This window comes from Bos indicus, chromosome X, assembly GCF_029378745.1.
Source record: "Bos indicus isolate NIAB-ARS_2022 breed Sahiwal x Tharparkar chromosome X, NIAB-ARS_B.indTharparkar_mat_pri_1.0, whole genome shotgun sequence".
In the NCBI taxonomy this organism is placed as follows: domain Eukaryota; kingdom Metazoa; phylum Chordata; class Mammalia; order Artiodactyla; family Bovidae; genus Bos; species Bos indicus.
The window spans coordinates 104,548,724-104,562,642 of record NC_091789.1 but is presented as its reverse complement, the minus strand read 5'-3'; positions in this window follow the sequence as shown (position 1 = coordinate 104,562,642).

Below are 13,919 nucleotides of genomic sequence, written 5' to 3'. Positions count from 1 at the left end.
TTGCAGGCTTTTTGATAGCAGCCGTTCTGACTGGGGTGACATGGTACCTCATTGTGATTTTGATTTACATTTCTCTGATAATGAGTGATGTTGAGCATCATTTCATGTGTTTTTTATCCATCTGTATGTCTTCTTTGGAGTAAAATCTGTATAGTTCTTTGGCCCATCTTTTGATTGGGTCATTTATTTTTCTGGTATTGAGCTGCATGAGCTGATTGTATATTTTTGAGATTAAGTCTTTGTCACTTGCTTCATTTCGATTATTTTCTCCCATTCTCAAGGCTCTTTTCACCTTGCTTATAGTTTCCTTCATTGTGCAAAAGCTTTTAAGTTTAATTAGGTCCCATTTGTTTATTTTTGCTTTTATTTCCATTACTCTGGGAGGTGGGTAATGGAGGATCCTGCTGTGATTTATATCAAAGTCTTTTGCCTATGTTTTCCTTTAGGAGTTTATAGTTTCTGGTCATACATTGAGATCTTTATCCCATTTGAGTTTACTTTTGTGTATGGTGTTGGAAACTGTTCTAGCTTCATTCTTTTACAAGTGGTTGACCAGTTTTCCCAGCACCAGCTGTTAAAGAGATTGTCTTTTCTCCATTGTATATTCTTGCCTCCTTTGTCAAAGATAAGGTGTCCATAGGTGCGTGGATTTATCTCTGGGTTTTCTATTTTGTTGCATTGATATACATTTCTCTTTGTGCCAGTACTATACTGTCTTGATGACTGTGGCTTTGTAGTATAGTATGAACTCAGGCAACTTGATTCCTCCAGTTCCATTCTTCTTTCTCAAGATTGCTTTGGCTATTGGAGGTGTTTTGTATTTCCATACACATTGTGAAATTATTTGTTCTAGTTCTGTGAAAAATACCGTTGGTAGCTTGATAGGGATTGCATTGAATCTATAGATCGCTTTGGGTAGTATACTCATTTTCACTATATTGATTCTTCTGATACATGAACATGGTATATTTCTCCATCTATTTCTGTCATCTTTGATTTCTTTCATCAGTGTTTTATAGTTTTCTATATATAGGTTGTTTGTTTCTATAGGTATATTTATTCTTAAGTATTTTATTCTTTTCATTGCAATGGTGAATGGAATTGTTTCCTGAGTTTCTCTTTGTTTCCTCATTGTTAGTATATAGGAATACAAGGGATTTCTGTGTGTTGATTTTATATCTTGCAACTTTACTATATTCATTGATTAGCTCTAGTCATTTTCTGGTGGTGTCTTTAGGGTTTTCTTTGTACAGGATCCTGTCATCTCCCAATAGTGAAAGTTTTACTTCTTCTTTTCCAATCTGGATTCCTATTATTTATTTTTCTTCTGTGATTTCTGTGGCTAAAACTTGCAATACTATGTTGAATAGTAGTGGGTAGAGTGGGCATCATTGTCTTCTTCCTGACTTTATGGAAAATGCTTTCAATTTTACACCATTGAAGATAATACTTGCTGTGGATTTATCAGATCAGATCAGATCAGTCTCTCAGTCGTGTCCGACTCTTTGCGACCCCATGAATCACAGCACGCCAGGCCTCCCTGTCCATCACCAACTCCCGGAGTTCACTCAGACTCACGTCCATCGAGTCAGTGATGCCATCCAGCCATCTCATCCTCTGTCGTCCCCTTCTCCTCCTGCCCCCAATCCCTCCCAGCATCAGAGTCTTTTCCAATGAGTCAGCTCTTCTCACCAGGTGGCCAAAGTACTGGAGTTTCAGCTTTAGCATCATTCCTTCCAAAGAAATCACAGGGCTGATCTCCTTCAGAATGGACTGGTTGGATCTCCTTGCAGTCCAAGGGACTCTCAAGAGTCTTCTCCAAAACCACAGTTCAAAAGCATCAATTCTTTGGCGCTCAGCCTTCTTCACAGTCCAACTCTCACATCCATACATGACCATAGGAAAAACCATAGCCTTGACTAGATGAACCTTTGTTGGCAAAGTAATGTCTCTGCTTTTGAATATGCTATCTAGGTTGGTCATAACTTTCCTTCCAAGGAGTAAGCATCTTTTAATTTCATGGCTGTAGTCACCATCTGCAGTGATTTTGGAGCCCAGAAAAATAAAGTCTGACACTGTTTCCACTGTTTCCCCATCTATTTCCCATGAAGTGATGGGACCGGATGCCATGATCTTCGTTTTCTGAATGTTGAGCATTAAGCCAACATTTTCACTCTCCTCTTTCACTTTCATCAAGAGGCTCTTTACTTCTTCTTTGCTTTCTGCCATAAGGGTGGTGTCATTGGCATATCTGAGGTTATTTATATTTTTCCAAGCAATCTTGATTTCACCTTTGTTTCTACCACTGTGGCATTTCACATGATGTACTCTGCATATAAATTAAATAAGCAGGGTGACAATACACAGCCTTGACGTACTCCTTTTCCGATTTGGAGCCGGTCTGTTCTTCCATGTTCAGTTCTAATTGTTGCTTCGTGATCTACACACATATTTCTTAGGATGCAGGTAAAGTGGTCTGGTATTCCAATCTCTAAGAATTTTCCAAAGTTTGTTGTGATTCACACAGTCAAAGGCTGTGGTATAGTCAATAATGTAGAAGTAGATGTTTTTATAGAACTCTCTTGCTTTTAGGATGATCCAACAGATGTTGGCAACTTGATCTTTGATTCCTCTGCTTTTTCTAACTCCAGCTTGAATATCTGGAAGTTCGCGATTCACGTACTGTTGAAGCCTGGATTGGAGAATTTTGAGCATTACTTTGGTAGCGTGTGAGATGAGTGCAATTGTGTGGTAGTTTGAATATTGTTTGAAATTGCCTTTCTTTGGGATTGGATTGAAAATTGACCTTTTTCAGTCCTGTGGCCACTGCTGAGTTTTCTAAACTTTCTGGCATATTGAGTCCAGCACTTTAATAGCATCATGTTTTAGGATTTGAAATAGCTCAACTGGAATTCCATCACCTCCACTAGCTTTGTTCGTAGTGATACTTTCTAAGGCCCACTTGACTTCACATTTCAGGATGTCTGGCTCTAGGTGAGTGATCACACCATCATGATTATCTGGGTCGTGAGGCTCTTTTTTGTACAATTCTTCTGTGTATTCTTGCCACCTCTTCTTGATATCTTCTGCTTCTGTTTAGATCCATACCATTTCTTTCCTTTAATAAGCCCATCTTTGCATGAAATGTTCCCTTGGTATCTCTAATTTTCCTGAAGAGATCTCTAGATGTTCCCATTCTATTTTTCTCCTCTATTTCTTTGCATTAATTGCTGAATAAAGCTTTCTTATCTCTCCTTTCTATTCTTTGGAACTCTGCATTCAAATGCATATATCTTTCCTTTTCTTCAGCTTCTCTTCTTTCCTCAGCCATTTGTAAGCCCGCTTCAGACAACCATTTTGCCTTTTTGCATTTCTTTTTCTTGGAGATGGTCTTGATCATTGCCTCCTGAACAATTTCACAAACCTCCATCCATAGTTCTTCAGGCACTCTCTTTTTGAGCTCTAATTCCTTGAGTCTATTTTTCATTTCCACTGTATAATAGTAAAGAATTTGATTTAAGTCATACCTGAATGGTCTATTTCTGCTTTAATGACTATGCCAAAGCCTTTGACTGTGTGGATCACAATAAACTGTGGAAAATTCTGAAAGAGACGGGAATACCCGAACACCTGGTCTGCCTCTTGAGAAATTTGTATGCAGGTCAGGAAGCAACAGTTAGATGGACATGGAACAACAGACTGGTTCCAAATAGGAAAAGGAGTACGTCAAGGCTGTATCTAGTCACCCTGCTTATTTAACTTATATGCAGAGTACATCATGAGAAACGCTGGACTGGAAGAAACACAAGCTGGAATCAAGATTGCCGGGAGAAATATCAATAACCTCAGATATGCACATGACACAACCCTTATGGCAGAAAGTGAAGAGGAACTCAAAAGCCTCTTGATGAAAGTGAAAGTAGAGAGTGAAAAAGTTGGCTTAAAGCTCAACATTCAGAAAACGAAGATCATGGCATCCGGTCCCACCACTTCATGGGAAATAGATGGGTAAACAGTGGAAACAGTGTCAGACTTTATTTTTCTGGGCTCCAAAATCACTGCAGATGGTGACTACAGCCATGAAATTAAAAGACGCTTACTTCTTGGAAGCAAAGTTATGACCAACCTAGACAGCATATTCAAAAGCAGCAACATTACTTTGCCAGCAAAGGTTCGTCTAGTTAAGGCTATGGTTTTTCCTGTAGTCATATATGGATGTGAGAGTTGGACTGTGAAGAAGGCTGAGTGCTGAAGATTTGATGCTTTTGAACCGTGGTGTTGGAGAAGACTCTTGAGAGTCCCTTGGACTGCAAGGAGATCCAACCAGTCCATTCTGAAGGAGATCAGCCCTGGGTGTTCTTTGGAAGGAATGATGCTGAAGCTGAAACTCCAGTACTTTGGCCACCTCATGCGAAGAGTTGACTCATTGGAAAAGACCCTGATGCTGGGAGGGATTGGGGGCAGGAGGAGAAGGGGACGACAGAGGATGAGATGGCTGGATGGCATCACTGACTCGATGGACGTGAGTCTGAGTGAACTCCGGGAGTTGGTGATGGACAGGGAGGCCTGGCGTGCTGCGATTCGTGGGGTCACAAAGAGTCCAACATGACTGAGCGACTGATCTGATCTGATCTGATCTGAATGGTCTAGTGGTTTTCCATACTTTCTTCAATTCAGCTATTCTTCCTCAAGGTATAGCTCAAGGAAATGAAATCAATGGTCAAAAAATTATCTGTACCTTCATTTGACTGCAGCATTATTTACAATAACTGACACAAGGAAACAAGCTAAATGTCCATCAACAGATAAATGGTTAAAGAAAATGTAATATGTAGAGAAACAGAATACTATTAAACTATTTTTTAAGTAAATCTTATCATTTGTAACAAAATAAATATAATGGATAGACCTTGAGGGTGTTTCTTAAGTGAAATAATGCAGACTGAGAAAAATAATAATCTCATATGTGGAATCTTAAAAAAAACTTCATGGAAAAGAGATCAGATTGGTAGAAGTGGAGCTGGTGGGTGTGGAGGTTGGATGAAGGTGGTTAAAAGGTACAAACTTTCATTCATAAGATAAACAAGTACTGAAGATGGTATGTGCAACATAATAGCTATAGTTGCCAAAAAATGATATGTTTGGAAATTGCTGAGAGTGGATCATTAAAGTTCTAAATACAAGGAAAAAATTACAACCATTAAAGAATATGGATGTTATCTCTAATTATTATGGTATATATTTCATAATATATGTATGGAAATTATTATGTGGTACATCTTCAACTTACACAGATTTGTATGTCGGTTATATATCAATAAAAATGAAGAATAAATACTTAAATTTTTCTTCAAAATTAAATAACACAGCTTAAGTTCTCATATTTCATGGTTTCAAAACATATTACAAAGATAGCTTAGTCAAAAGGTATAGTAATGGCAGAAGCAGAAGATATTAAGAAGAGGTGGTAAGAATACACAGAAAAACTGTACAAAAAAGATCTTCACAACCCAGATAGTCACGATGGTGTGATCACTCACCTAGAGCCAGACATCCTGGAATGTGAAGTCAAGTGGGCCTTAGAAAGCATCACTACGAACAAAGCTAGTGGAAGTGATGGAATTCCAGTTGAGCTATTCCAAATCCTAAAAAATGGTGCTGTGAAAGTGCTGCACTCAATATGCCAGCAAATTTGGAAAACTCAGCAGTGGCCACAGGACTGGAAAAGGTCAGTTTTCATTCCAATCCCAAAGAAAGGCAATGCCAAAGAATGCTCAAACTACCACACAATTGCACTCATCTCACACGCTAGTAAAGTAATGCTTAAAATTCTCTAAGCCAGGCTTCAGCAATATGTGAACCGTGAACTTCCTGATGTTCAAGCTGGTTTTAGAAAAGGCAGAGGAACCAGAGATCAAATTGCCAACATCCGCTGGATCATGGAAAAAGCAAGAGAGTTCCAGAAAAACATCTATTTCTGCTTTATTGACTATGCCAAAGCCTTTGACTGTGTGGATCACAATAAACTGTGGAAAATTCTGAAAGTGATGGGTACACCAGGCCACCTGATCTGCCTCATGAGAAATTTGTATGCAGGTCATGAAGCAACATTTAGAGCTGGACATGGAACAACAGACTGGTTCCAAATAGGAAAAGGAGTACGTCAAGGCTGTATATTGTCACCCTGTTTATTTAACTTATATGCAGAGTACATCATGAGAAACGCTGGACTGGAAGAAACACAAGCTGGAATCAAGATTGCCGGGAGAAATATCAATAACCTCAGATATGCAGATGACACCACCTTTATGGCAGAAAGTGAAGAGGAACTCAAAAGCCTCTTGATGAAAGTGAAAGTGGAGAGTGAAAAAGTTGGCTTAAAGCTCAACATTCAGAAAACGAAGATCATGGCATCTGGTCCACCTACTTCATGGGAAATAGATGGGGAAACAGTGGAAACAGTGGAAACAGTGTCAGACTTTATTTTTCTGGGCTCCAAAATCACTGCAGATGGTGACTGCAGCCATGAAATTAAAAGACGCTTACTCCTTTCAAGGAAAGTTATGACCAACCTAGATAGCATATTCAAAAGCAGAGACATTACTTTGCCAACAAAGGTTCGTCTAGTCAAGGCTATGGTTTTTCCTGTGATCATGTATGGATGTGAGGGTTGGACTGTGAAGAAGGCTGAGCGCCAAAGAATTGTTGCTTTTGAACTGTGGTGTTGGAGAAGATTCTTGAGAGTCCCTTGGACTGCAAGGAGATCCAACCAGTCCATTTTGAAGGAGATCAGCCCTGGGATTTCTTTGGAAGGAATGATGCTAAAGCTGAAACTCCAGTACTTTGGCTACCTCATGTGAAGAGTTGACTCATTGGAAAAGACTCTGATGCTGGGAGGGATTGAGGGCAAGAGGAGACGGGGACGACAGAGGATGAGATGGCTGGATGGCATCACTGACTCAATGAACATGAGTCTGAGTGAACTCCGGGAGTTGGTGATGGACAGGGAGGCCTGGCGTGCTGCGATTCATGGGGTCGCAAAGAGTTGGACACGACTGAGCGACTGATCTGATCTGATAGTACTTCATATATATATATGAAGATATATATATATATATATATATATATATATATATGTGTATGTATGTATCAATGAAACAGAAAACAGTTTACCTGAATCCATGTGTATACTGCCATCTGATCCCTGATAAGGGTACCAAGAATACACAATGAGGAAATGATACTCTCTTCAACTAATGGTTTTGGTAAAACAGGATATCCACAAAAAACAGACTGAAATTGGACTCTTATCTTACATCATATGTAAATAGCAAAAATGGTTTAAAGACATAAATATGCCAACTAAAGCTCTAAAACTCCTAGGAAACAACATAGAGGGAAAGCCTCATGATTTTGCTGCTGTTAGTAATTTCTTGTATATGAGAGAAAAAATAAAGGTTAAAAAAGCAAAAATGGACATCTAACTATAACGTTTCTGCATAGTAAAGGGAAAAAATAGAGTAAAAAGAGTCTACAGCATGGGAGAAATATTTGTGAATTACGTAACTGACAATGTATTAATACTCAAAGTATATGAAGAATTCATTCAGTTTAGTGACCAACAAGCCCAAATCACCCAATTAGGTAGTGGACAAAGGACTTGAACAGACATTTGTCTAAAGATGTGAAAATGGACAACAGGTATATGAAAAGGTGCTCAATATTATTGATCATAAGAGAAATAAAAAACAAAGCCACAAACTACCCCACACCTGTTAGGATAGCCAATATCCAAGAAAAAACAAGCAAACAAAGAAATAGACAAAACCAGAAGAAATTGATGCATTTGTTCAGTTTTGGGAAATGAAATATGGTACGGTCACTACAGAAAACAGAAATTCCTCAAACAATTTAAAATATATGATTGAGTATATTATCAAGTAATCTCAATTCTTAGTATTTTTCCAAATATTTAAAATTTGAAACTTGAAGAGTTACATTACTCCCACCTTCCTTGAAACATTTGTCACAATAACCAAGAGGAGGCAAGCAATCTAAATGCCCTTTGATAGATGAATCAGTAAACTAAATATTACATGCATAGAATGGAATCACTATATTGTAAAATAATAATCCTCCAATTAAAATAAATAAATAAATTTTAAAAGAAGGAAATATTATCATATGTGACAATATGGATAAATCTTGAAGACACTATGCTAAGTGAATAAGCCAATTACACAAAGACAAATAGTTCAAGATTCACTTATATGAGGTAGACAAATTCATGAAACAGAAAGAGTGTTATTTTCCAGCGTGTGGGGAAAGGAGGAAATAGGCAGTTGCTCTTAAATGAGTGTAAGGTTTCAGTTATGGAAGATTCTATTAACAAAAATATTCTAGACTGGGTATATTAAGCAAAATACATTTATTTCTTATAGTTCTGGAGGCTGGGAAATCCAAGATCAAGATGCCAGCAGATATCTGGCGAGCTTACTTTCTGATGAATAGATGGCCATCTTTCTCTGTGTCCTCACATGGTGGTAAAGGGGTTAGACATCTCTGGGGTATCATATAAGAGCATTAATCCCATTCTTGAGTACTCCAGTCTCATGACCTCCACTATCAAAGCCCAAGATTTTAACATATAAATTATGGGGAGACAAAAACATTCAGTCCATAATATTCGGTCACTATTCTGACATCAAAATAATGTCCTTCTCACCTGCAGAATGCATCCATTGCATCCCAACAGTTCCAAAAGTCTTTCCTCATTCCCACATTAACTCTATAAGTTCAAAATCTCATCTAAATATCATCTAAATCAGATATGGGTGAAACTCAAAGTGTGATTTATCCTGAAGCAAATTCTCTCTAGCTATGAACCTGCAAAACCAAACAATTTGTGTGTTTGCAAAATTCAATAGTGGGATCTGAAAGGGAGAATTAGGGGAAGAAAAAAGGTACCAAGTAAGTCTAAAACTTAACAGGAAACTTAAACATTCAGGTTCAATAATAATTATCTTTGAACTCTACTGCAATAAGTAAAAAAGAGGAAAATAAGAAGTAAAAGAAAGAAAGAAAATAATAGAGCAGAAATGAATAAAATTGGAAATAGGAAAACAATAAAATTGGAAATAGGAAAACAATAGAGTAAAAGCAATTAAACCAAAAATGTTTTTTAAAATGTTCTATTGAAGCATACTTGATTCACGTATTACACTAGTAACTCAGTATTACATTACATTAGTAATTACATTACGTTAGTAATTACATTAGTAATTCAGTATTACATTAGTTTCAGGTATACAATATAGTGATTCAATATTTTTTCTAGATTATTCCAAATTAAAGTTATAAAATATTGACTATATTTGATGTGCTATACAATATATCCTTCTAATTTATTTGTTTTATACATAGCAGCTTCTACCTCTTAATCTCTTATCCCTATTTTGCCCTCCCACCTTCCCTTGTCCCAGTGTTAATCACTAGTTTATTCTCTATATCTGTAAGTCTGATTCTGTTTTCTTATATTCTTTTAAGTTTTATTTTTTAGATTCCACTTAGAAGTGATAACATGAAGTATATGTCTTTCTCTTTCTTATTTATTCCATTAAGCATAATAAACTTCAGGTCCATCTAAATTGTTGCAAATGGCACAATTCTATTATTCTATATGAGTAATGTACACACACACACACACACACATATGACTACAAGCACACATATGTACATGCAGAAGAGTGCATTTAAAACTTGTGAAATCTGAATAAGGTCTGAATTGTACTAATATTTATTTCCTGACTTAGATTCTCTCCTATAGTTCCACAAGATATTAACATTGGGGAATGCTGAGTGAAAGGTGCATGGGATCTTCCTGTATATTTAGCACCTTCCTGTTAATCAATAATTTTTTCAAAATAAAATGCTAAAACACACAGATATGTGTGTTATAGTGATATATGTATATACATAAAATTCAACATTTATTTATGATTAAAACTTTTAATAACAATAGAAAGGAGCATACTCAACCTGATAAAAGACATTTATAAATGATCAAGCTACAGCTAGCATCTACTTAAAGATAAGAGACTGAATTGATTTCCCCCATTGATGGGTAACAGAGAAAGGGCACTTTCTTTCACCATATCTATGCAACATTTTGCTAAAGCACAAACAGTCAAGAAAAAGAGAAAAATATTTTCCAGTATTGGAAAGGAGAAGAAAAATTGTTTTTATTTACAAACAATAAGGCCATCAACCTAGAAAATTCCAAATAACCTACCAAAATAATGGGAATTAATATTGCAGCAAGTGCATATGATACAAAATAAGCATGCTATATGCTATGCTAAGTCACTTCAGTCGTGTCCGACTCTGTGCGACCCCATAGACAGCAGCCCACCAGGCTCCCCCATCCCTGGGATTCTCCAGGCAAGAACACTGGGGTGGGTTGCCATGTCCTTCTCCAATGCATAAAAGTGAAAAGTGAAAAAAAAAAGTGAAAAGTGAAAGTGAAGTTGCTCAGTCATGTCAGACTCCTAGCGGCCCCATGGATTGCAGCCCACCAGGCTCCTCCGCCCATGGGACTTTCCAGGCAAGAGTACTGGAGTGGGGTGCCATTGCCTTCTCCAACAAAATAAATATACACAACTGCATTTCTATAACTAGCAATAAAAACTGAAAGTTGAAAATTTACTTATTTAAAATTTTTATTTTATTGGAGTATAGCTGACTTACAATGTTATGTTAGTTTTAGATGTACAGAAAAATGATTCAGTTATACATGTACATATATTCATTTTTAGATTCTTTTCTCATATAGGTTATCACCGAATATTGAATAGATTTCCTTTTTCCTAAACAGTAGGGTCTTTTGGTTATCTATCCTATATATAGCAATAAATGTGTGTTCATCCCAGACTTCTGGTTTATCTTACCTTCCACATTCCCATTTTTGTAACAATAAGTTTGTTTTCAATAACTATATGTCAATTTCTGTTTTTAAATAAGTTCATTTGGGTTTCCAGTTTCAGATGGCAAAGTACAAGGACATGTGCTCATCAACTCCTGCAAAAGCAGCAAAATTGCAACTAGCTGTTGAAATACTGACAGCTATTGGTATACCTCCTGTCCATCGACAGGAGGACACTGAAACCCACCAAAAAAAAGATATTCTACACTCTAAGGACAAAGAAGAAGCCGCAGTGAGACAGTAGAAGGGGTGCACATGATAAAATCAAATCCCATATCCACCAGGTGGGTGACACCCTGGAGAATAATAATACCAAACTGGAGAATAATAATACCAAAGTTCTCCCACTTTTGTGAAAGTTCTGAACACCACATCATGCTTCCTAGCCTTGGGACATAACAAAGGGACTGAGAATCCCCAGGGAATCTGACCTTGAAGGTCAGCAGGATTTGATTATAGGACTTCCACTGGACTCAGGGAAACAGTCTGGGAGACTCCAGTCTTGGAGGGCACAAACAAAAGCTTGCACACAACAAGAAAGAGGAAAGAAGCAGTGACCCTGCAGAAGAACCAAAACTACCTGCTAGTGTTGGAGGGTCTCCTGTGGAGGCATGGGTCATCAGAGGCTCACCATAGAGACAGGGGTCATGGCAGGAGCAATCCAGGAAGGTCCTCATTGGTGTAAGCCCTCTTGCAGGTCACCAATAACCCTACCATAGAGTCCATAGACCCCAGGACTGGATCACCTCAAGCCAAACAAATACCAGGTAGGTAGCACAACCCCAACCACAAGCAGATAGATAATTGGATTAAAGTTTTACTGAGCAAGGCCCTACCCACCGGGGCAAGACCCAGTTATTCCCACAGCCAGTCCCTTCCATCAGGAAGCTTACACAAGCCTCTTAGCCTCCTGCATCAGAGGGCATACAGAGAAGCAAGAAGAACCACAGTCCCACTGGGGCTAAAACAAAAACCACATTACAGAAAGTTAATCAGGATGAAAAAGCAGAAAATTATGTCCCAGATGAAGGGACAAGATAAATCCCCAGTAAAACAACTAAACAAAGTGGAGATAGGCAAACTTACAGAAATAGAATTCAGAATAATGATAGTGAACATGATCCAGGATATTGGGAAAACAATGGAGAAGATGCAAGAAATCTTTACCAAAGACCTAGAAGAACTAAAGAACAAACAGAGATGAATAATACACTAGAAAGAATCAACAGTAGAATAACTGAGGCAGAATAATGGATAAATGACCTGGAGAACAGAATGGTGCTGGTGCGCTGGGATGACCCGGGGGGATGGTGGGGGGACGGGGGTGGAGGAGGGCTTGGGATGGGGAGCACATGTGTGCCTGTGGCGGGTTCATTTTGGTGTGTGGCAGAACCAATACAATATTGTAAAGTTAAAAAATAAAATTAAAAAAAAAAAAGAACAGAATGGTGGAAGTCACTGCTGCAGAAAAGAATACAGAAAAGAAATGAAATGACAACATAGGAGACATCTGGTACAACACTAAACACACCAACATTGGAATTATAGGAGTCTCAGAAGGAGAAGAGAGAGAGAAAGGGCCTGAGAAAATACTTGAAGATATAATAGCTGAAAAATTCCCTAACATGGGAAAGGAAACAGTCAACCAAATCCAGGAAGCACAGAGAGTCTCAGGCAGGATAAACCAAAGGAGGAACACACTGGCACACATGGTAATCAAACTGATAAAAATTAAAGAAAAAGATAAAATATTGAAAGCAACAAGGGAAACATGACAAATAACATACAAGAGAACTCCCATCAGGCTATCAGCTGATTTATCAACAAAAACTCTCCAAGCCAGAAGGGAATGGCATGAGATACTTAAAGGGATGAAATGGAAGAACCTACAAGCAAGAACACTTTACCCAGCAGGACTCGCATTGAGATTTAATGGAGAAATCAAAAGCTTTCCAGAGAAACAAAAGTTAAGAGAATTCAGCACCACCAAACCAGCTTCACAACTAAATGCTAAAGAAACTTCTCTAGGCAGAAAACACAAGAGAAAGAAAACACCTATAGCAAATAAACCCAAAAACAATTAAGAAAACAGTAATAGGATCATGAATGCATGCATGCGCCCACTTGCTTCAGTCTTGTCCAACTCTTTGCGACCCTATGGATTGTAGCCTGCCCGGCTCCTCTGTCCATGGGATATCCTAGGCAAGAATACTGGAGTAGGTTGCCATATCCTCTTCCAGGGTAATCTTTCCAACTCAGGGATCGAACCCACATCACCTGCATTGCAGGCAGATTCTTTACTGCTCAGATACTGGAGAAGCCCATAATAGGATCATACATATTTATAATTACTTTAAATGTAAATGAATTAAAGGCACTAATCAAAAGACATAGACTGACTGGGAAGATGAAAACATGTGCATGTATGCACTTCCACTTACCACATCACTCTGCTTGAGCCCCCAAATTGTATGTGATTATTTTTATTGTTAGGTTAATCATATTCCCATTACGGCTCACAATTGTAATCATCTTTTATTTTTCTGTCTGGCTGTTGATTGTGAAAACTGATAAACATCTTTTACCTTGTGATTATGTAATTATTACTCATTTAATGCCATTGTATCATAATTGGTCAACAGAAAAATAATAAAACTCTGTATTACCAAACCTATCATTTAATAGAAAAATTTGTAATCACTTTTTAAAAATTCAGATGTATATCAGAATTACCTTGGAAGTTTTTGAAAAAAAAAAAAGAAATGTCCAGGTAGTGCTTTTTTTTCTCCAGCACTTCAGATATATTTTTAATGAGAATCATGTTTAAAAACAACTGGACTATATGAGGATCATTTACATTTATCTAGTTTGTTTCACTTTTTCTATTTCATATTCAGTGCTCCCATTTCATTTAGCTTATGTTTTCCAATTTCTCCAG